The following is a 24,239-nucleotide window of genomic DNA, read 5'->3' on the forward strand; positions in this document are numbered from 1 at the left end:
TGCCATTTAGTGGATGGTAGAGAAGAAGGGTTGAGCAAACAGAATCTGTTGAGGGTGGGATGGTTACAAGACAGGGCTTGCCTATTTGTCTGTCCCTAATTGTGACTTCAAGAAGGCTATTGACAATTGAGTACAGTGACTACACACTTCATTGTGCCCATGTTTTATACATGCCTAATTGAGAGCTATTACCTTACATAAAAGCTGAGTCGGTACTACAGTCAGAAAATGTCATTTGAACCACCCCAAATTACTTCCAAGCCCGTAGATAGTGGATCCACATTCTTTTTCTGGAAAATGAGTATAAAAGTGGGACTCAAACCATCCTACTTAGTTGCAGTTACAAGTTCTTTTTAACCAAAGAATGTGCTGCAGGATTTTGTTTCAGTGAGACCAGTGCTTGCATCTGCATGACAGCCATCATATAAGGGACCATCACCTGAAGTCTGCACACCATAATGTAGAACTTGTTGGCCTGTCTAGCGCCTAGAAGCCTGCCTGCTAAGGAATGGAAGAAAATTACCTGGCCTTGCAAGAGGGTGACACTGCCAATGAGGAGAACCCCAGCCATCTTTTCGGGGTATAAAGTGCCCAGAAAAAAGCAGACTGCCCGTTGGAGGGAGCAGGTGGTGACTTGAGTTGAGAGGGGTGTTCCAAACTACAAGAATGCAGGTCATGTGGTGAAACATGAAGAAACTAAAGTCAGACCAGCAGCATGCCATCTGGTACTGCATGTCTGAAGGACTGGTGCCGGCCGACGGGTGGCAAATGCTTCAAAGAGTCATTGCTGCTGACGAAGCAGAAGATGTACCCCACAGCCCAGTGGCCGCAACTGCAAAATATGAGAACTCCCTGATTAGGCCAGCCATGCTGATCACCCCTGCGACACTAATAAGAAGTGAGGCCACCATCCTCTCTCCAAATTGCTGCCATAGCCGAAGACCTGTTCTTTTCCTTTTTCTACTCCTTATCCACGTGAGCACCTTCTCTGAGCACTCATCTTTATCACTTTATCCATTTGTGGAAACAAGAGTTTTCGATATAATGTGTAAATAAGAATGTTATTTGAGACTGAGTTATATGTAACGAAACTTTCAGAAATGCAATTATGTGTATGTGTCTTAATCTTCTGTTTTTGAAATCTTGTCTGGTGCCCTAACCTCGTAACTGTGGATTGAATCTTCGAATGCCTCTTGTTGCTTTTTCCGTTCGTACCATTGTTTGTCTGTATCATAAGTTCCCCATGTCCTTCCGGTTAATATTGGGTCACCCCACTGTTTTGTGACTGTTGATCGCCACAGCAGCTTGCTGCCAAGGGTTCTGCGAGTCCAGAGAAGTTGCCAAAGGTGCACTTCCGATAGCTAAGCACAAATATACAGCAGTGTGTTAACGCGTAAGTTAAATTGGCCCAGCTGATCAAACTCTCACGAGAATAACTCCCTCGCAGCAGTTCTGGCTGTGGTTATCACACCTTCAAAGGACGTTTCTCTGATTCGTAAAAGTCGGTTACACATTTGTTTACAACTATGTTACTACAGTTTACCGTGCTGTCGGCATGCACATAGTTATGTGTGCGAGCAGGAGCTCCTTCAGGGTCAATGGCTGCACTATGTCAACTGGATCTCTTGTATATCTTTTTGCTCGTAGGATGATCCGAAAAGGCAGTCACAAGCAAACGAGGCAGTGTCCGAGGACAGCACGGCCGCGCCTTTGTAATTTGTGCTCTGAAAATATGTATTTATTGCTTTCAAGCACAAATTAAAACTAGTTTGTATTTGTTCTTCAGGCAACCGTTGGTGGCCGCTTAAAGCCTTGAGAACAGAGTTTGGCAGTATAGTTTGTTAGACTGACTTTTTCACCTGATCTGCTTTCAGCATTGATGAGCCGAGGAGATGCATCTTATTAATGTATAGGAAAGAACTCGTCTGTCTGACAGATGTTCTGGTTTGCTTGATGTGTGTTTTTTTCCATGCTGCCCTTTCTCTTTCTCAGAATATTGACGTGGCCTGTGCAGATTGGTACCAATACATTATTACATCGTGTTTGAGCTTAGAGATCCACTTTGTCAATGCCATATATAAATGGAAAAAAATTAGTTTGATAGGCAGTGCAATAATGTTGCTGCTGTCATGCTATCTGATAGTTTCAGCGCAAATAGGGTTGTAATTTTCTTATGATTTTAATAAGAGCTTAATTTGTAAAAGAGTAGAAGCCTGCGAGGGCTCCTGATTCGGCGTCAGGCTTCTTCCTCCCCCACCAGACTCCCCGTCCCTTTATCTTACTCAAACAGGTTCTTTTTCGTCCCTGCTTCCTTTATTTGCCCCTGTTTTCCGTCTTTATCTTCCTACTTTTTTCACCCTTTTACGTTTTTCTCTCTCTTGCTATGGTTCAAAGTCTGATGAGGAAGAATAAGAGGGGGTGTGCCCCAGCTGCAACAACCTGCTCAAATTAAGCTCTTATTTTAATGAAGGAGAAGTGATATCTGCGCCCTAATCAGCGGGTTGTCATTTGTTTTCTCCCTTCAGTTAATCTTATGACATTACTGTGGATTTTATAATTATTTTTCACCACCATTCTAATTTAAAATGTTCCTTTTTCAATGTGGTCATTTTTTCAAGCTAATGAAAAGATAAGAGTCTGTTGTATTACTAGATTTTTTTACTAACATGTTTAGGGTTGTAGTCATTTCTCTGTGCATCAGTGAGCGATCCAGCAAACAGGCCAGGCTAGCACAATATGTTTTCATTATCAATGTAAATTGCCAGAGCACTCTGACAGTAAATGAGAAGACCGCTGGACTCCGTTGAAGAGACCACAGTCATTAATCTTCATTAAGCGACAGGCCATACCCTTGTAAATTGAAATTTATGATATAGGAACACGTTGGTTGCAGTACATGTTTGATTATCAAAGTACCAATACCCGAGGGATAGATTATTTCTAAATTTCCGGGACTTTGCGTGTCTGATTTTCCCTCAATAACCGATTAATTATCTACATTGAATTTTGCAGAACTTCTGGTCCCCATGTATTTTTAATTTCATCAATTCTCACTACCGAAAACCAGCAGCCAAGCACGTTTCAGCCTCCTGCGAAAGGAAATGGAGTTTTTTTTTATTCATGAGTTAACTGTGTGCCTGCAACGATTATCTGCCTCCTCTGGAGGGAGTGGGGCGTTGGGGTTATCTGCATCCTCGTCATCATCTTCATATTGTGGAAAAATCTGAGGGATTTGAGCAGGATCCAAATCGGAATCAAGCATGGCCTCCATCCTGCCAAATTTCTGACCTGTGGTAGGCCACAAGGGGCTTATCAAAGAAAATGTGCGTTTTTGTGGTAGTACAGTAACATTTAGGCAAACCCTGGCTGAGTGAGAGTACAGAACTGCAAGCAGCACCAGTGGTGTCAAAACTGATTCCACTGAAGGAGGGGCTGAAGATGGCAAAGTCAGCCCTGATTAAGAATAATTTTGCAGGTTTAATGTAACTGTAAGTCCATACTAAAGTAATGCTACATGTAAACAGGTCTTGTAATTTAAATGCACTAATTTTGCCACCCACTTAAGTTGCCCTTTAAACATGTTTCTGGCCTGCCATTGCAGCCGATGTGTTCAGTTTTAAACTACTATTTCGACTTGGCAAAATAAACCTTTTGCCAGGCCTAACCCTTGCTTTTTAATACATAGAATTCACCCCTCAGGTAGGCCCTAAATAGCCGATAGGGCACCTGTGGTAGGCCCTAAATAGCTGATAGGGCAGGGTGCATTATATTACAAACATTGGGCATGCATTCTTAACATCGACATGTCCTGGTAGTGAAAATCTCTTAAATTTGTTTTTCACAACTGCAAGGTCTATCCCTCCCGCAGGATAACTTTGGGTTACCTCATTACATTTAATAAGTGATCATTTTTTAAGTGCAAACATACAAGGGGTGTTGGGTTTGGTGTCTAAATAATTGTAATTTAAAACCCTCTTTAACGGTAAAGTCAGGTTTTAAGTCCAAATTCTGAAAATGCCTCTTTTAGAAAGTTTGCAACTTTTTTGGCCTTACCATTTGGTGTCTGCAGCCTTTGTCCTAGGCCACATGACTAGGCGTAGTTGGCAGTTGGTCTTGTTGTATTGCTCCAAGTCAGTGAGACAAAGGGCAATAGTTGCTGATAGGATAGGCTATCTCTGACTTGATGAGGGTAAGGAGATGTCACATACCACACTTGCACATCACTAAGGCACACTCACAAAGGGTGTGACCCCAGACAAGCTGGGACTAGGACAGGAAGACCGGAAATTCCACACACCTCTGGGGATGGGAACCTCTAGAACTTTCTCCTATTACAAAGTGGGCTCCAGGTATAAATATTGGACTCTCAGTCCCAACTCTTCAGTACACCTCTGGACCTGTGGAAGACTCAAAAGGACTGCTGTGCTGCTCTAAAAGATGAATTGCTACTCTGTTGTCCTATTGCCTGAGTGAAAGAACTGAACCTTTATTTTGAACCCATGACCCCCAGATTGACTCCAAGGGCCAGTTAGCTGGCCTCCTGATCCAAGCCTCAGGGACAGGAAGTGCTCCAACCACCTTCAACCAACACCTGGACTCCTCTGTGTGTCCTACCCCCATGTTGTTCCACCCCAGCCCCTACCCCTTGGAAGTGGGCCTGAAGATGCCCTGCCAGCCAATCTCTAGTCCTGTGGGCAGAACCAAAACACTGCGACACATCTCGCTGCTCAGCTACTACTGCTGTGCAAAGCAACCCAAAAGCCGAACCTCACACCCCAGCCTCCTCAGAACTATCTCTTCTCATCCTTATGACCGCATCCGCTACGATGCAGGACTCCACATTGCAGTCCCGCAGTTTCTTCATAACCGTCTGATGTTTATCACTTTTTCAATGCAGGACTTGGCATCGCTGACCCCTCATCAACAGCATTCTCAGCGAGAACGCAGGATTCTGCATCGCTGCTGCCTTCTTCTTCGACTGCACAACACATCCTCAAAGCGGGATCTCTCAACACTAAACACATTAGGATTTAAGGTATTTTGTAAAGGAGGCCAAACTGAGTCCCTATATCTGGCCTGTGCTCTATCGCGGTAGGTCTGAACTTGTGACTTTGTCATGGTCCAGCACAACCAGATAATCACAGTTGGCGCTTTATGCTATTAGGCACTATTTTCACCTAAATCTTTAAAATTGCATACCTTCGGTTATACTGATTGGCTTTTTGTCATTTTGGTTCAATTTGTTAGTTTTTACTCTATTTTCCTAAGTTGGTGTGGCATTTTTCTTGTGTTATGTTTTCAGTTTGCATAAATACTTTACACGTTGCCTCTGAGTTAAGCCTGACTGCTTTTGTGCCAAGCTACCAGAGGATTAAGCACAGTTTAATTTGTGGTTTGCTTGTGTTTAACCCTGACAGGGATTTTGGTTTCTACATGTGTATGGTATTACCTCCCTCAACCAGTAACCTAGTTTCCAACAGTAGCCCATGCTATGGACTTGGTGTTCTCATTAGCAGACGTGCACTAATGCGCTCTTTGAGGTTCTCAGGAAACATCCCAGTTATACTTGTGGACATGTCCTTCCATCTTGCCCACTTCTTTAGATAGCAGGGTGATTCGGCTCTTATGAAGTTTAAATAGAAACATGCAAAGATGTACTTGATGGGCCTGGCTTTCCTACCAGAGCCTGTTCAAAAGTTTCGAACCCTCAAGGGCAGAGGCGGTGAAAGGGGTTGGGGCAGCAGCAGTCTTACTCCTCCCCCTTTCTGGCCCTAATGCAAAATATCTTTGGGTCACCCATAGGTGAGCCCAAGCACCGGTTTAGGAAAAATATACGCCATTTACTGGATGACTAACGTTCCATTACTTAGGACCAATGAGCCCTGCAGATTGTTCAACTTGGGTGTGCCTTGCCCTTTCCGCGTGTACCTCCACACATCCCATCTGCTCTCCAGGAGGTGCTGAGTTGCTGCTCAAGGTAAAGATAGAAAATGACTAACTTTGGAGATGCTCCTGTGTGCCTGTGAGTGGTACTCTGACCTGAGAGGAATTTGGCAGCATTTCTAGCACCCCAAATTACTTTCCTTTTACTTGCTACAACTGCTGCTCTCTACTGATAAAATACGTGTCTAGAGATATACAGCAATGTCTACACCAACTTTGGTGAAAAACTACTGCTAAATTTCAAGTAAGCACTAATCTTGTACTGCATTTACCAGGATGCAAAGGGGCAGACTGTGCTGGGATGTGAGGCAGGGTGCTCCAAACCCTCTTTCTGTTTAAAAGATATAACATGGATGCTATTCCTGACGGTTTCTGGTCCCAAGAAGCTTGGTAGAAACCTTTTTCCGATCCTAGACCTCAGGTTGTTGGACTTGGTTCTCTCGAAGAAGAGATTCAGCATTCTGTCCCTTGCTCAAGTCTTTCAAGCCTTGGATCACGGAGACTACATGGTAGATGGTATTTTTGGACTTTCAAGATGTGTCCTTTCTTGTGGCAGTCCTGCCTCAGATACCTGGATTTGTGGTGGTTCCACTCATTACAAATTTGCAGTCCTTGCCTTTGGCCTTACTTTCGCCCTCTTATGTTTACAAAGGTCATGTCGGTGGTTGTGGTTGTCTTCACAGGTCGTTGGTATACATATTCCATTACTTTTTTGACTAGAACATGAAGGCAGCTAATTTCAGACCACTTACAAACATGTCACTGTTCAGCCTGAGGTTCTCCAGCAATAGTTCCAGGTCTCGCTTACAGCCCACATAAAGGCTGCTCTCCATTGGGGAAATGTTGGAAAATTGAATTGTCAATCAATCAGGATTTATAATGTGCGACTCATCACCCACGAGGGTATCCAGACGCTGAGAGCCTTGCTGCTTCAGATGAGTTAAGTTGAACAGCCAGGACTTGAGTCCTTTTCTGAATTCCAGAAGAGAGGATGAGGTCCGAAGGTGAAGGGCAATGGGGGAGGGATCATTCCAAGACTTAGTAGAAAGGTAGGAGAAGGGGTGTCCTCCACCGTTGCTGCAACAGATGCGGGGGGCGAGGGAAAGTGAGGCGGAGCGCAAGTGTCTGGACGGCTGGTAGAATTTAATGCAGTGGTTGATGTCGGCTAGTCTTTGATTGTGACAGGCTTTATAGGTGTGGATCAGTTTCTTAAATTGACCTCTTTTCTCAGTGGGAAGCCAGTGGAGCTTTTTGAGGTGGGGTGTGATGTTGGTCCATTTGGGGAGTTTGAGAATGATTCTGGCCGCTGAGTTCTGTATGGTCTGCAGTCTCTTCAGGAGGAGGGTAGTGAGTCCTACGTAGAGTGTGTTGCCGTTGTCCAGCCGGCTGCTGACGAGGGCTTGAGTGACGGTTCGTCTGGTGTTGATGGGGAGTCATTTGAAGATTTTTCCGGAGCATGCAAGAATGAGGAAGCAGGTGGATGAGACTCCATTGATCTGGCTTTTCATGGTGAGCTAGCTGCCCAGGATAATGCCACGGTTGTGAGCATGGTCTGTCAGAGTGGGTGAGAGTCCTTGTTCGGAAGGCCACTTGTACATAGATCTTAATTTGGTTAAAAAAATCATAAAAGAAACATACAATTCATTGTAACAATTTCATTAAAATTGCAATAAAAAATTTCCAGATGTTAAAATCTCCATGATATTTCATCTTAAATAACAATAGTGTGTAAAAACAACTTACCATTAAACCATGTGCAATTATCCCAAAAACAACTGCAGCTGTCATCAACCTATGGTTGTAGCAAAGATATCTCAATAATAGATGCACAGAATTTACAAGAGCAGCTACTCTTGCATTATAAACATTTCTATTTTCGTAACATAACTTACACTGTGTGCATAATGCAACTCCCAGTATGTCCTACCATTAATTAATAGACCATAGGAAAATACAGAAAGGGACAACTTAATTCTTATATGTAGCTAGTATAGATATCTAATTATAATGTTTTGCCTGCTACTTTACGCAACCTTGCTGCAGTAAATCTAACCTTTCCTTTAATCAGCACTTGACATAAAAATACATAAAAACACATGATTAATTCAATCAATCGATACTTGGGCTAAAAGAATCATCCCAGCAAGAACAACAATTTACATACAGAATGTGTGCAAGTCAGACTACAATGGAACCAGAATCTCTGGACTGCAGATATTTGGACCTTAATCTCCACATGCATAGCAGATACTGTGAAACCGCAAACACTATGGATTGCCTAGAATCAGTTCTCAAAATCCTAATTACTGTTTTATAGTCTCGTGTACCCAGGAGCCGGCAAATTAGAAGTATCCATTTTACCCGATATCCCTGTAAGCTGGGCAAAAAAGCAGAACATTATGGATGGTTTCATTGGATTTAGCACAGAGAGCAAGTTCCTTCCAGATCCCTGGAAACTCGCCGCCATTTAGAAATAAAAGAACACAGAGGAAGGATCACATAATGAAATTTCAATTATAATGTCTTAGCCGATAGGGGCTCAACCGCATCAAAAGAGGGTCCCAGTTTAAAATGTACTTTAAATTCAATGCTTGCTCAATGTAAGTAAATGTCTTATGCTGCCAGTACGAGCTCTTAATGTCAGCCTTAGTGAGCCTGCTATGGTCTATTGGAGTGGTCAAAACATTCGCACAGCCTAGTTGGGTAAAGGATTTTTGAATGTACCTGACCCGTGGTATTTTTAGGGCACCAGGTAACCTGAGAACATCCTCTAGGCGCTGCTCATAGGCTAATAGCTCCGGTGTCACCAAAGTCTGCACCAATACAATAAAGGTCTAAGCCCTATTTTTTTAACTAAGTGCTCTCAGTACCAAGTCTAGGTGCAGGCGATGAGAGGGTGCTAACAGGAAGGTCACTCAATGACCACATAAAGCAGTTCTCAACTTTATCCAGCAAGCTACAATCTTTGTGGCCCCAAAGTTCCGCTTCATACGATGCAACCCCCACAGCTTGCATATTGTAAATTTGTAGAGCTGGGAAAATAGAGCGAATTGGGAGCCCCTGAGGGACCTAATAATTCCACCGGAGTACTGTTTGAGTTTCAACTTTCATTTCACAATATGTGGAAACCAATCAAACTGTTCTGTTAGTATGACCACCGAGTAATCAAATATTGTAACTCGCCCAAGCAGAGCTCCATGCAGTTCAGAGTTGGACATGGATGTTGGACAAGGATTAAGGAACATGTACTTGGTCTTGCTGATGTTGACCTCCAACCCCCTCTGCTTGCAGAAACACCCAAACTAAGCCATGAGCTTTTGAAAGGCCATCAGGAATCTAGAGATCAGGAGTGTGTCGTCCACAAACAGTAGGACCCGTATCTGCATGACTTGGTGTATCAATCTTTCAATCTGCCAAGTACGCTACCAGCCCATTTATAAAAAGCAAAAATAAGGTTGGGGCCAAAACACATCCCTGTCTGACGCCCTGGTTGACCGGAATGGCATCCGTGAGTTCGCCCTGGGTCCCGCAACGCACCTGTGCAAAGATGCAGTGTGTAACCTGATCAAGAGCAAGACATACTTGGGGATACCATATCACCCAGAACCTTCCAAAGAACATCCCGAGAGACAAGGTCAAAATCTCACCGGAGATCAACAAACTTCATGTATAGACGGCAACCCCTGAGTAATACATACTTCCAATGCAGCAGCTGAATACGAAATGCTTGATTGATTGTGCCAACACCTTCTCTAAAGCCAGCTTGTAAGGAAGTCAGTAACACAACAACTGTGAGACACTTACGCAGCCTAGCCAAGATGATTCTACCAAAGATTTTCTGCGTACTGTCAATGAGGCTGATGGGCCACCTGGAGTAATTCCACTGGGAGGTGTTATTCCCGAAATTCAGCACCTCCATTTTATCTGTGTTGAGTTTTAGGCAGTTGCTTTTCATCCAGTCGGCGACGCTCATCATACACCTACGGAAGTTGTCCTGTCCCTTGTAGTGGAGTGGTCTTCTAATAGCAAGAGTGTTAGACCTTGCCCTTTTTGCAGGTTTATCCCCAAACTTTTTGCCCTTTGCTTCCTATTTTTCTGACCTGTTGTTGTTGGCGTAAGGACTCTGGGCACTTTACCACTACTGATCAGTGATAAAGTGCATATGCTCTCTGTGTAAATTGTGATGATGATTGGTTCCCCATGATTGGGATATTTGATTTACTGGTAAGTCCCTAGTAATGTTCCCTGTGTATGGCCAGGGACCTGTAAATCAAATGCTAGGTGGGCTGCAGCACTGATTGTGCCACCCACACCAGTAGCCTTTCAAATGTGTTTCAGACCTGCCACTGCAATGTCTACACGTGCGGTTCTAACTGCCTTGTCGACATGGCAAGTGCACCCACTTGCCAGGACCTAATCTTCCCTTTTCTTAAATGTAAGTAACCCCTAAGGTAGGCATCCCACGGGCAGGGTGCAGTGTATGTGAAAGGTAGGATAAATACTGGTGTGTGTTCATTGTCCTAATAGTGAAATACTATGCATTTAGTTTTTCACTGTTGAAAAGCTGTCTGTCGCATAGGCTAACATGGGAGTTGCCTTGTAACGTCTTACAGGAGTACCTTTCCATTAGGGCAAGACAGGGAAATGGAGTTTAGGCTCTCTGAATTCAGAATTTAATAACACACCTTTTTCAGCGGGGGTGGATTTTAAATTGTGTGTTTGAAAATGCCACTTTTAGAAAGTCAAACAGTTGAGGTGTGTCCTGCCTTTCCTGTGTGACTCATAGCCAGGCATGCATTTAGAGTGGTGGTACGAGTTTTCACTAGCACCTGCATTGACTGTCTGTTCTGAACAATGCTGTCTCCGCCTCCTGTAGTGAAGCTGGACTAGGGAGGACAGCACTGGTTTTACAGAGCTTAGAGACTCATGGGACAAAGACTGGAAAGAGAAAATGAACTTTAGATCACTTCTGGAATCATGAGGAACCTCTGCCAAGGAAGAAGAGCTGTAAGAAGGAGCACTGCCGCTTTGATGTGTGCTGCTTTGCTGGGTTATCCTGCAGTTGCCGCTTCTGAAAAGGAGAGGACAAAGACAGGACTTTGCTGTGAAACCTGCTTAAGAAGAATCTCCAAAGGCTTGTGTGTGCTGCTCTGAAGTCTCAGGGACACAAAGACATCAACAACTGCTTCCTTGAACACTATTGCTGGAAATTCTGATCTGCCAGGTGGGGCCAGTGCCAGTTCTGGGCACCTGGAGATTGTTCCTGATACTCGAAGCTGTGAAGCCTGAATATTGATGCTTCATTCTGCCAGCAGTTGTTTATTTCAAAGCAGCACCGCCATGAGGGAGAAAGTTTGGATGCACAGCTTCGTGTGACCGAAGAAATTGCCGCAGCACCTATCCATGGCCCAGAAAACTACCGTACATCGAGCCCCGTTCACCAATCTTCGAAGTTGGAGATCAGCACACCGAAGCAGGCCCTGCTATGCAGCTAAAAGAATAGATACAATGTTGGACCGCAGCTGAAGAAATCGACGCAGCACCTCTATGACCGCCGCCGCAGGAACTCCAGTGCATCCAGATCTCCATGCATCACACCTGTGTGCCAAATCTACATCACACGATGGGGCTGCAGTAAGAAACTGACGCATCACCTCCTCTCCAGGAAGGACCCTACACATCACCTCCCCTGCGAGGCAGTAAGGAACCTATGCATCACTTCCCCTTGAGCAAGGAACCGATGCATCACCATCCCTGTGCATAAGGAACTGATACAGCACCTTCCCTGCGGCTATTTTTTCTTGTGATTTTGACGCATCCCAGGTACTTTGTGATAAAAGTGACCCATCCATAGTTTCCTACGGACAGAACTGTTTTTTTTCCTTATAAAAGTCACATTTTGATATCTGTATGTTTGATTTTTGTTGTTTCGGTCTTGTTTGGTTTAAATAAATATACTTTATTTTTCTAGACTAGTGTGGTGTCCATTTGTGGCGGTTTCACTGTGTAACTGTGGGTTATATACAAATGCTTTACACATTGCCTCTGTAGTTTAGCCTGACTGCTCTGTTCCAAACTACCAGAGGGTGAGAACAGGCAAATTTAGGTGTGTACCTTACTCATCCTGACTAGAAGTAAGTGTCCCTGCTTGGACAGGGTGTATACTACTGCCAGCTAGAGACCCAATTCCAACAGAGAGGAGGAACTGGGGTTGTCTGCTTCACAGTGACCTTGAAAGTGTTTGCATCTTTGCAACAAGTACGGGGCACCCTGGTAATGACTGTCATGCAAAAGCTCTACTTCTAGTGTTAGCAGTTTTGTGGCTGCTGCCTACTCTGTGGAGTAGGATATTTAGTGAGAAAGTCAGGGGCGCCAGGTGTCTGTCTGTGACGTCTGGCCACCCGCCTATTCACCGGTAGGGAAGAATAGGGCTTTGATCAGGGACCCATTAAGGTGTCAGTGAGGGCTTCTTTGAATGGGAGCAAGGGCTGTAATGTGTCTATTCCTGGTTAAGATGTTCTCAAGGATATTTTCTTAAATCAATAGTGGGCAGTTGTAGGTTCTAGACTCCTACAACCAAGAATATGTTTGAGTCCAGATGGTTGCATTAGAAATGTCTCCAGGTATTTTTCTCCTTTAAATTCAATTTGAATCCAAGGCAAAACAAGGGATCAAATTCTCAGAGGCAGTCATTACCTTAAGGCACATGGTTAGTGACGGAAAAACAGCATCTATCGCAGTTCTCTGGTATTTACCCATTTGGAGGGAGGTGATCCATGTCAGATTTAGGGTTCCTGTTTAGTGGTAATTACTCCTCTTTAGGTGAGTGGTATTCCAATCCATCTCATCCCTGGCCTATCTCATCACATCCTATATCCTCCTGGCAATCACTGTTGTATGATGGGAAAAGGCTGATGGTTCCGGAGAACTGCCTAGACATTGGATCACAAATTTGTGGTGAATAATTACATCAGTTTGAAGCAGCCGCACCACAAATCTTTCAAACGCCTATGTCTATGTTGCATTGTTCACCTTATGATCCTAGCAGTGAATCGTGGCAAAGATGATTGAGCTCCACCTGAACCTCACTGCATATCTTGTTCCCTTCAATGCTTTTGCACTGCAGATGGAAAGAGATGACCGAAGTGTGGGATATCTGGGTAGGAGCTATTCTGACTTGGTTTACATTTTAATCCTTAAAGTTTAACTTTATATCAGGACCCCGGTATTTGCTCTAGAATTAGAAATACTTTACCTTGCAAAACCTTTCCAGGGTGGTTGGGTGCTGGTTAACAGAAGACAGGAAAGAGCTTTCAGTAAGGACGTAGATTTATTCCGATTTAAGGAACACTCGAGGCAAGAGTGGTGAAGTAACACCAGCTGATAAGGCGCGACACCAACGGCTTCTAACCACCACCAAAATCAAACCCTTCTATTGCACTCTGTTACCTCACACCTTCTAGTCAGGGGTGGCTCCTCTGTTGGAGCGGTGGAGTGTCGCCCCACTTAAAATCGCCCGCAAACCCCATTAAAAATAAATGGTAATTTATTACCATTTTGTTTTTCATCCCCGCCCTGAGCCTAGCGTCAGGATGGTGGCAGGGTCGCTTCAGAGTGACGGAGCAGAGATGAGAGTGGGCTGTCTATGCCCTTATGTTTATAGTGCGCATGTCTTTTTGGCTGGCCGTATTGAGATGGCTAGCCACACTTACGCACTTTAAACATCTCTAATCCAGCTGTCTTAAGATGAATGAATGAATGAATTTGGGATTTGTATTGCGCGACTTAGCCCTGAGGCGTCAAGGCGCATCCGATGGAACAGCTGAGTGAAGAGTGGAACCAGATGTCGATTACAGGTAGGCTTCTGTGAAGAGCCAGGTTTTTAAACCTTTGCGGAAAAGAGCGAGGGACACCTGACCCTTAAGTTCATGTTCCAGAGTCTCGGGGCAAGGGAGAAAAAGGCCTTCCCTCCCCACCTGGCCTTAGCAGTTCGGGTAACAGACAAGAGGTTTTTGTTGGCAGAGCGCAGAGCCCTGCCCGGGGTATAAAAGGACACAAGAGACCTAATGTCTTCTACACCAGATCCATGAAGAGCACGGTAGGTAAGACATAATACCTTAAAGTTTATCCTGGCCTGCACAGGAAGCCAGTGAAGGTTTTTTCCGATCAAGGAGCCTGATGAATGCCTGGGGGCATCAGCAACAAACCTTGCTGCCACATTCTGTACAACTTGTAAACGATGGACCAGCCTCTTACTAATACCTAAATAGAGTGCGTTACAATAGTCCAAACGTGGGGAGATGAGAGCCACCGAGACTTGTTTCCGGGCTTCCGGGGAGAGATAATGTGTAGGTTTTCTCAAAATCCTTAGGACACCACAACAGGTGGAGACGGTCCTATTGACTTGCTTGTCAAAGGAAAGTGTGGTGTCAAGAATTGCACCCAGATTACGGGTGGCAAGGGAGGGCTTGGGACATATTCCGAGGGCAGGCGGCCACCAGTCAGCCGATCAGACCTCCTGTTTACCTCTGAAGATGAGAACCTCGGTCTTTTCTCCATTTAATTTGAGGAAATTTGAGGTCATCCAGGCTGCCACTGCTTCCATGCAGTTCCTGAAATTTGAGGCCGTGTTCTCCACAGAATGAGAAAGGGAGACCATGATCTGGGTGTCGTCAGCGTACGACAGTACTTCCAATCCAAACGATCTTACTAGCCTGGCAAGTGGGGCCACATATATGTTAAAAAGTGTAGGGCTCAAAGATGAGCCCTGTGGGACCCCACACTGCACAGGCTTGGCGGGGAGAGGAAATCGCCCAGTTTGACCCTTTGCTCACGCTGATTGAGGAAAGATGTCAGGAGGCTCAGAGCAAGCCCATCCACTCCCATCTCACTAAGGCGGGTGGTCAGAATGGTGAGGGACAGGGTGTCAAATGCGGCTGTAAGGTCGAGCAGGATCAGAAGGGTAGTCTGACCACTGTCGACCTTAGCGCGGATGTTATTGACCACCACTGTAAGGGCTGACTCCGTGCTATGCGCCATCCGAAAGCCGTGTTGAGAGGAGTCTAGTAGGCTAGATTTATCCAGGAAGGCGCTCAGATGGTGATTAAGGTGGGCCTCGAGCATCTTAGCGGGAGCAGGGAGTAGGGATATGGGGCTGATGTTTTTTAAGATCTCAGGGTCTAAGGTAGCCTTCTTCAAAAGGGGCTTAACAGTGGCCATCTTCCAAGGCGCGGGGAAGAAACCATTGGAGATTGGCAGGATTATTACCTCAAAAAAAGGGGGAAGCAAGACCTCTCTGCAATCCTTCAAAATTTTTAAAGGGCATGGGTCCAGGGGGGATCCAGATTTAAGTTTGTCGAGAAGCTCATTAAGGATTTCAGCGGTGAGAAGAGGGAAGTTGGACAGGTTGCCGCGAGGCCCAATGGTCGGGTCCTGCCGGGAAAATAGAACAAGAGATGGGGCAGACTCTTGATTAAGGTTAAGGGCTTCCAGGGCTGTGTAGATATCCACGATTTTGGTGTGGAAAAAAGTGGAGATCTGATCGCAAAGTTTTTGAGATGCAACAATGGGATCGGGAAGTTGAGCAAGGGATAGGGAATCTATAATTTTAAATAGTTCACTAGGAGAACTGAGGGAGGCTGTCAGTTTGGTGAAATATGACTGTTTTTCTGCCAAAACTGCGGCCTTGTATCCTTTAAGTAGGCTTTTGTGTTTAGTCCTCTCATTGGGGTCAGGATGGCATCTCCAGAACCTTTCTTGCTTCCTGCACTCCTGCCTAAGCAGTCTAAGAGAGTCTGAGAACCAGGGGGCAGCAGGACGTTTCCTGGCAGAATAGTGTGGCTTAGCCTAGGCTAAGGCTAAGGTGTTGACGGCATTCGAGATGGTGCTAACAAGATCAAGAGCAGCCACATCGGTATCCATTTTAGGAGAGAACTTAAAGTTAGCGATAATGGGGCCGAGGGACTCGTTATTCAGGCCCCTATAGTTCCTTTTCAAAACCCAATTATTATTGTCCTTTAGAGGCACGATGAATGGGCACGGTGTGAACTCAAATGGAACTGCCATATGATCCGACCAGGATAGAGGAAGGGGGAGGCCTGTTTCCAGCCTAGAGTCGTTGGTAAATACCCCATCCAATGTATGGCCGGCGGAGTGGGTAGAACTACCAACTCTTTGGGAAAGGCCGCAGGAAGTCAGCGAGTCTACCAGAGATATGGTGTCTACCGAGTTGGAGTTTTCCAGATGGAAGTTAAAATCACCAAGGATAGTGAAATTGGGTTGGTCAATAAATGGTTCCAATATTTCCAGGAGTTCAGCGCTGAAGGCAGACCTGGGGCAGGTCGCTATAGATAAGAATGCCCGCAAAGGACACCATGGGGGAGGGGTTTAAAGAAAAGTGTAAGGCCTGGAAGGAGTTCTGAGGGGATGGGAGGCACTCAGTTCGGCATGTTATGGAATTTTTGTGTAAAATGCCTCTTCCCCCGCCCCTACGCCCCTATCTGTCCAATCTCACGAGGGCGTAGCCATCGGGAATGGCATTAACAAGTTCAGGTCCAGAGGATTCTGAGCCCCAGGTTTCGGTGACAAAGGCCCATGAGGGTTTCCTCTCCGAAATGAAATCTCTAAAAGATATATTGGTTTTAACTAGGGATCTGGCATTGATGAGAAAGCCCATTTCCCTAGGAGGAAAGGAGGGATTTTGTTCCTTTGTCACAATCGAAGTTCCTAGGGGTGTGGGTAGGGTGGCAGTTTTCGCGCCCCTGGTGCAGCAGCACTCGAAACCGTCCCGCAGTCTCTCAGGTACATACTTGTGATGACAAGTCTGCCAGGGTGGCTTAAGCGCTTGAAGAGTACATAGGGAGTAGGTAAGGCTTACTGAGAGTGGAGTGTTTATGGCATCGGCTTCCCTGGCCCCTGGCGCTTCCTTAGCGCGGACGGGCGCAGACGGGCTAGACTCTGGCATGACTCTGGCGCTGATGCTCGCGACCGCTGATCGCGTCCGCTGCGCGGAGGCATGCTTGTCTCTTTAAGTAGGGAGGACTAGAGCGCAGGAGGTGCTGCCGCCTCCCACCCAAGATGGCCACTGCTGGGTTTCACCGCCCGGGACCCGGTACTCAGCACCTAAATCGGCTGGGACCGGCCAAGGTGCGGAGAGAGGGGATATAAGCTGCCAAAGGGTCAGCAAAGTGAACGTGAGTGATGTGGGGAATGACAGTACATTTAAAAATCGCCGCGTTAAAATCGGTGGCAAGTTCAAAGCACACACGCTAACTTTCAGCAGTGCACAACACAGCAGCCCACCTCCCGGCTTTCCGCCTCAGGAGGGAACAATCAGTCAGTCAGTCAGCCAGCAGAGAGAAAAGAAGATAGCTAGGTTAGAGTCAGTGCAGACCTCCAGGGTGCTGTGGAACACTGAGTGAGCCCGCTCCCTCCAATCAGGGCTCTGCTCGCACAGCATGAGAGATTGGTCAAGAGAGTTCCAAGCTCCAGCTTCCAGGTCCTGCGGAGGTCCGAGTGGAAGACATCGCATTCACCAGGTACGTTTTTTTAAAATATATTTATTTATTTTGGCACCTGCCCCTCCCTCTCCCTGCAGATGCCAACCGCTACTACTTCTAGTGTTTCTCTACATCCTTGATCACACACACTACATTCCACACTCGCTCATCTAATTTCATCACCGCAGGCACGTACACTGAATGTCCTTCATTCCCTGGAGCACCAGAGCAGCTTGTTCTCCATGAGTTACAGTTTAGTCCCTAGTAATACTGGTGCAATGAAGCACAAACAGGAGCCACGAAGAAGTCTGGGAAGGGCCCGACCTGCCTGGTCATACTGTGCAGTCAAAGAGAAGAGCAGCCTCATGGATATTCATAACACCGGCCTGTTAATATAGCTAATACTACAGGCTTGTTTGTTTTTGTGCTTTAATTGACATGTCTTGTACCCAACGTCAAAGGTACTGATTGTATTGACCTTTATAGGAGAAAGGGGTAAATTGGCTTCACTGTGGTTACAAAATGTGAGTGACTAATTGCACATATAAAATGTAGCAGAGCCTCAACACGCTGAGCTATTTAGTGAAATAACTACACTTTTTATTCAAGTTTCACATTTTACATAAGACGAAAATTATCCCATTGTGGTTCGCAAACCTTTCCAGTCCCAGAAACAGGACATTTTCTTGATGTAGTTCTATTAATGGCCAGCACTTTTCTCGTTGTCGAGAAGTATGTATCTGCTTTTTCGTGTTTTATTTCTGTTGAGCGCTCTTAAGAATGTTTTGGAATGTTTTGGCATGCTTAGGCAGTATCAGGGCGCCTATTGAGAGTTTTGAACTTCTTCACCAAGAATAAAAACACCGGAAACTGTAAGAATAGAAATTATCATTTAGAAGAGTCTTCTGAAAACCCTGCTCGGGTTTGTAGATAACCAGTTTCATCGAACTAGGGAGATAAAACATCTTGAGCAATTCATCATCATACGGGAGCCCGAGCTTACATATTTTGTACAAGGATATCAAGAGAGAAGAAAGGCCCTTCTCCTATCTGATCACGGTATAAAAGTTCTAGGCCGCACTCTGCTATGGCTTTGCTTTAGCTCAGAATTGTTCGCCTTGCGGAGAGTCCACAGTGTGCACGACCGATGCCTGCAAAAGTAGCCAAATGTTTTTCCCGTGGAAAATACCCTCCCCAATCCTCGAGAAATAAGAAGATGTCTCCATTTCTCCAACCTGGAAAGGTGCGTTTTGTTTCTATTCTTAAGAGTAGATTTCCAGTGTGTGATCAGCAATGGCCCTGCTTTTTACTTGGGCAAACAACATCCTGCCCCTGGTCGTGGATTTACTCCAATGGACCACCGGAAAGGTGTAATGATCCAGTCATCCACTACCCTACATTATTATTTCCACCCATGCCATATATTTCTCCGAAAAGCGTCCTTTCATTAATTCATTCATTCACCTGCGCCCATGCATTCATTCAGGATTCCAAGCCCATTAAGCAATCCAGTTATTCCTCCATCTGTCTACTGCAGCATGCCAGCTTCTTTCTAGCTAAAGTCTTTCATTTACTCATTCATTTAAACCTTTGCATTTAGTCCTAACTCGGCTACAGCATTCGCCCACCCTGTCCATCCGTGTTTGTGTGCACCATGGCTTGTAATGTTTCAACTCCGCAGCCTCTTTACCTGTAACCCCCTAGCCGATGACGTTCAATGCACCGAAGGGTTCCCATATGCAGCGACTCTCGCTGTGGTGGCTGGAACCATTCTGTAGTCACCTGCAACCTTGGGTGGGGCATCCACATGTCCAGTTTTGGAGTCACTCTACTTGGATTGCAGAGATTGGGAGTGGCTATCCTTATACATGGGCGTTCTATTACGTAAAATATGTCTGCATGGTCTTCTTAAATGTAATAGTTAACTGGACATTAGATTCGTTGGATCTACTTCATGGGTGATTTTGTGACTGCCATGTGCCCCCACATATTGGCCACTTCAGAGCAGGAGCATAGATAGCTATCATCGGTGCAGCAGGTGCTGGGGCAACAGGGCTCAGCACAAGACTCGCTGCGCCAAGCCTTGTTTCACCCGAAAGTTATTTTCTGACTGGACTGGGATGTCTGGACCTAGAACTACCTCAAGGAGGGGCAGAGGCGCAACTAGAGCCAACTTTGGGGGGATGATTCTTCCAGCAATTGGCCAAGTGGAGATACAGGGGCTCTAAGAGGTGAATGAAAAACAACAAAGCCTCGTTAACAAGTAAATGGGCTTTTAACTCGTTCTGTGCTCATGACGGCTCCAGGCCATCATGAGCCACGGTAGTCATGTGCTCATGACGGCCGGGAGCCGTCCGAACGTTGCCGCTCCGCCCACGTGCGATTAATTCCCCGCCTGTGCAGGCAAATTAATCAGCAGGCGGAGTTCGGACGGCTCCCGGCCATCATGAGCACATGACTACCTTGACTCATGACGGCCGGGAGCCGTCATGAGCACCGCGGTGCCGCGCCCACACACCCCCCTCGCACCGCGGCAAAATTAACACAGCAGCGAAGGGGTTAAAGACCTGTGAAGTCCTCGGGTGCGGCTGTCTGTGTGCCCGGGAAGCTGTCTCAGCCCGGGCTGACCCACAGGACGGAAGGAGCTGAAGCCCTTTGAGCCCAATGGGCCTTACGCGCCTGAGGAGGGGTCTCAGGTCAGATGTGCAGCGCGATTTCATGGGGGCAGACGCAGGCATCAACTTAAGCATAGGCGTTGTCGGCTGCACAACATGGCCTTAGAGAGGAAAGAGAGCACAATTTACGAGAGAGGGCTTTGTTTAGTCGAGGGGTGGGGCGGGGGGGGGTAGGGGGCGTGGGGTGGCTTTGTCCATGGCTGCCCACAGGCTGGCATCCATGTTATTTAAACGTGACTTAAAATGCCTCTAAAATGTGATAGTCCACAGAAGGCGAATGAAGAAATGTGAATATTCGAACAACATACATGAAACACAATATGGCTCCTTGTATATATTCTAGATATGAATATACTTCGGTGTATTAAACGTCACACAGGTCTTCTTTACATGTATAATAGATTAACATGTCTATTTAATGACAATATAAATCAAGTATTCCCATGAAGTTTAAGGTCACTGCATATTGTTGGCATTTTCCTGCATGCAGACACCAAGGAGAGACGTTCGAGATGCTGTTCTTTATCACCCCAGTGGACACGACTTCATTTATAATGAATAAAAGAAATAAGTCAGAACCGACTGGAGCTCAGTACGTTTTATGGAGCGCCGGGCTAAAGTAGAAAAGTACCAGAGAAATTCCTTATATAACCAGTGCGGACTCCAACATAATTTACTATGCAGCAAGTGAATAATGCACAGAAACTGCCATACTTCATACCTCTGAGTGCATCGATAAACAAGTAAGCCTTCCAAGAAGGTGTAAAAATACCTTCGGAATGTTTTAGTGCTCCTAAAATCATTTGTTGTAAGCCAATGAAATCACTCTCCCGGTCTGGATGAGGTTTAACACGGCTTAGACTCGGGAAGAAATATAGGAGTACTTACCTTATGTCACTTGATTTATGACATCACTACTGAGAAAGGACTATTGTCATTAACCAGCGGCAGCCTCCGGCTCTAAGGCTGGAGCATCCACCTCGCATTATTAGGGACATTCATATTTTACAATGCAGACATCCCAAGCACACGTGCTGCCCATCACATGCCCAGCCCCCAGCCCCATGCCCTCTCCTCACATTAGTCTTTTTTTCTTTTTAGCCAAACTAAATGTGTGTTATAGGCAGTACTTGATCTGTAAAATAAAGGCTGCTGTTGCCCCATCTCTGCTCAGAAGCCACCACCCGGGCAATTAAAAGTTAGCGCGCCCAATACCAAGGCTGCGTAGTCTTGATTCCACTTGATGCCTTTGCAATTCACTACCAGACACTCCCTGCCCCTTTATCTTACTCCCTGCCCCTTTATCTTACTCTTGGAAGTCCCTGCTTGCTCCCTCTATGACTGTTTTTTTTATTATCTGGCAGACAACATAAAGGCCCACAAGCTCACCAGTCTTCACAGTCCCCTTCCTCTGCAGCAACAGACACCTTTCCATTTTCGCTTGCCATTAGTGGCGCACAACCACTGTGTGGGAAGGAGGAAGCCAGCTTTTTCTCCCAGGGTGGTGATCCATCCCATTCGACAGATTAGTCCTCCAAACCAGTCAGCATGGTTATGTCTTTCTATCTGCTCTGCCAAATCATCCTCTTCCCACATCAAAGAGACTCTCAGAGGAACACGTATTTATTCTTTTGCAAGATGTGCAGGTTTCTTTTGCAAGATGTGCAGGTTTGAGGCAAGTAGCCTCCCCTACGTCCAAAATCAGAAGTAGGGGAGGGTTGCTACTCTCGCTATTTTATTGTGCTGAAAAAGGATGGAGGCCTTCAACCCATCTTAGATCTTATTCCTATGAATGCTTTCCTGCAGAAGGACAATTTCAAAAGCAACAGTGGCCCAGATTCTATTTGCCCTGAACCTGAGGAAGTGGAGGTGTTCTTGGACCTGCAAGACACATATTTTCATATACATATTCTGCAGACCTACAAACATTACCTGCAGTTCAAGATGGGCTAGGAGCATTTTCAGTTTGCTGTGCCCCCCTTCGCCTCACAAGAGCTCCTCGGAAGTACACAAAAGTGGTGGCAGTGGTTGCTGCCCATCTTCCGAAGTCAGCAACGCCAGGTTTCCCCTAGCTCTATGACTGGCTGTTGAAGGCTTGCTTGTCTCAGTCAGTTGTAGACTACCTGCATACGATAGTGGACCTCCTGACATAATTGGGGCTCACAATCAGCGAGCCAAAGTGGCTCCTGACTCCTTCACCAAGGGATTCTTTCATTGGAGCTGTCCTAGATAGGGTATACTTCAGGACTTTCCCTACATTGGATGAGCCCAGGACATTGGTGCTTTGATCCTGATGTTTCAGTCTTGGATCTTGACCTTTTAGCATCCTGCATTCTTGTTGACTATGACAGGTGATATATGCGGGCTTTGGAATCTGAAGCTCCAATGGGCCGAACACCAAGGAAACCTACCAGATGCTAATCAGATGTCATAGGAGATTGCACATGATCTGCTGTAGTGGCTGCTCGTCTGCAGTGGCAGGACCCTCTCCCTTCTGCCACCTAGAGCTGACAGTTGTGACAGATGGCTCACTGATGGGTTGGTGAGGCCATCTAGATAAGATGGAGATCAGAGAACTCCCGGTTCCAAGGTGACCCAGCTCTATAGCAATCTGTTGGAGTTGCTAGTAATTTATCTGGCATTAAAGGCCTTCCTGCCGTCCATCAAGTGGAGGCTGGTGCGCATTCCTATCGCCATGTGGAACTACAAAAAGCTGAGTCGAGTGGGCTCATGCTTCCTGTGCCAAGTGACTCTGCACTTCTGAAGTTGACTAGAGCGTAAGGGCACTTCCCTTATTGTGAACCACCTGGCAGGATCCTTAAATGCCAGGGCATACAAGCCCAGCAGGTGGCATCTGACAGATCACAAATGGTTCCTACATCCCTATGTGACACAGGGCATCTTCCCACAGTGTGGAGAACCTAGTCTGCAAAGACTCTCGCTAGGAGTTGCATTCCAACTGGAATGGAAGACAGCAGTCCTGATTGCCTTCTTGCCTCTGCCTCCTGATAATGTGGTACCTGGGAAATCTGGGCGTAAAAAATTAGTCCTTGGTCAGGCAATCACTTTGCGAGAATTTTCTGTTGCAGCAGCAGGGCAGGGTCCTTCTCCCAACTTTTGCAATCTACACCTCCATGCATAAAGATTGAGAGGAGCAGTGGCAGATGGTACTGAACTAGGGTGATGCGGTTTAAAAAAATAAACCTCACTTACCTTTGTAAGGCCACCGACTCTCCTCCATCGTCGTTTCTCGTCCGCTTCTCTTCCGGAGTAAGGAAAAACACAGGCTCCCCTAAGCCAATCACAACGCTGCTGTTACCATGACAGCAGAGTTGTGATTGGTCGGCGCTCAGACAGGCAGTGGGAGCCTGTGCATGTTCTACACCCAGGCTGTGAGTTACAGCCCAGAAGAGAACATGCTTAGTGCGCATGACAGTTTGGCCAGCCCAAGACGGCCAGCCAAACTGTCACACGCACTTAAGTGCACATATTTCCTCCTCTCCCTGCTGGCTGTGATGACAGCCAAGCCCCGCCCCGCCCCACAGCCTGCTTGAGCACAGAAAAATAAAATATCATTGTGTTGTTATAATTTTGTTTTTCTTTCTTTGCATTGCTGAAATGCAATTGGGTGCCACTCCTACGCTTTAGTGGAGGAGCCGCCACTGGAGACGAGGCAGTTGATTGCATTTGATCCTCCACCTGAAGTTGTGGATGTTTTCCTTGCCGCCAGGTGTCTTATAACGAAGTCCATTTGTGATGGGCGCTGGGGCAAATTTGTGGCTTGGTGTGGAGTCCCTAAGACGGGCCCTTTACAAGCTAAACTGTTGGATGTTTTATTGTTTGTTTTGTCTTTGGCCCAGGAACACCTTGTAGTGGGCACTATTAAAGGTCAGTTGTTGGCCCTTTCAGCCTTTTTGATTTTGCTGGACCAGCTGTCATTGTTTGAATCACTTGTTGTGATGCAGCTTATTAAAGGTTTGAGGCACATACTTCCTCTCAAACTGTTTGTGATGTCACAGTGGGACAGTGATATTTCTCATGTGTACACCCTTAGAGCTGATGCACAGCTGCTCATTTCTTTTTTCAATCTAAAAACTATTCTTCATTGCGATCACCACAGCTC

General features: G+C 46.0%; 1 protein-coding gene across 1 annotated transcript in view; it reads left to right on the forward strand.

The window, feature by feature from the left end:
* The window catches only part of DDX10 (DEAD-box helicase 10), an 835,384-nt gene that overhangs the window by 783,831 nt on the left and 27,314 nt on the right, over window positions 1-24,239 (forward strand). The window lies entirely within an intron of this gene.

This window comes from Lissotriton helveticus, chromosome 8 (genome assembly GCF_964261635.1).
Source record: "Lissotriton helveticus chromosome 8, aLisHel1.1, whole genome shotgun sequence".
Lineage (NCBI taxonomy): Eukaryota > Metazoa > Chordata > Amphibia > Caudata > Salamandridae > Lissotriton > Lissotriton helveticus.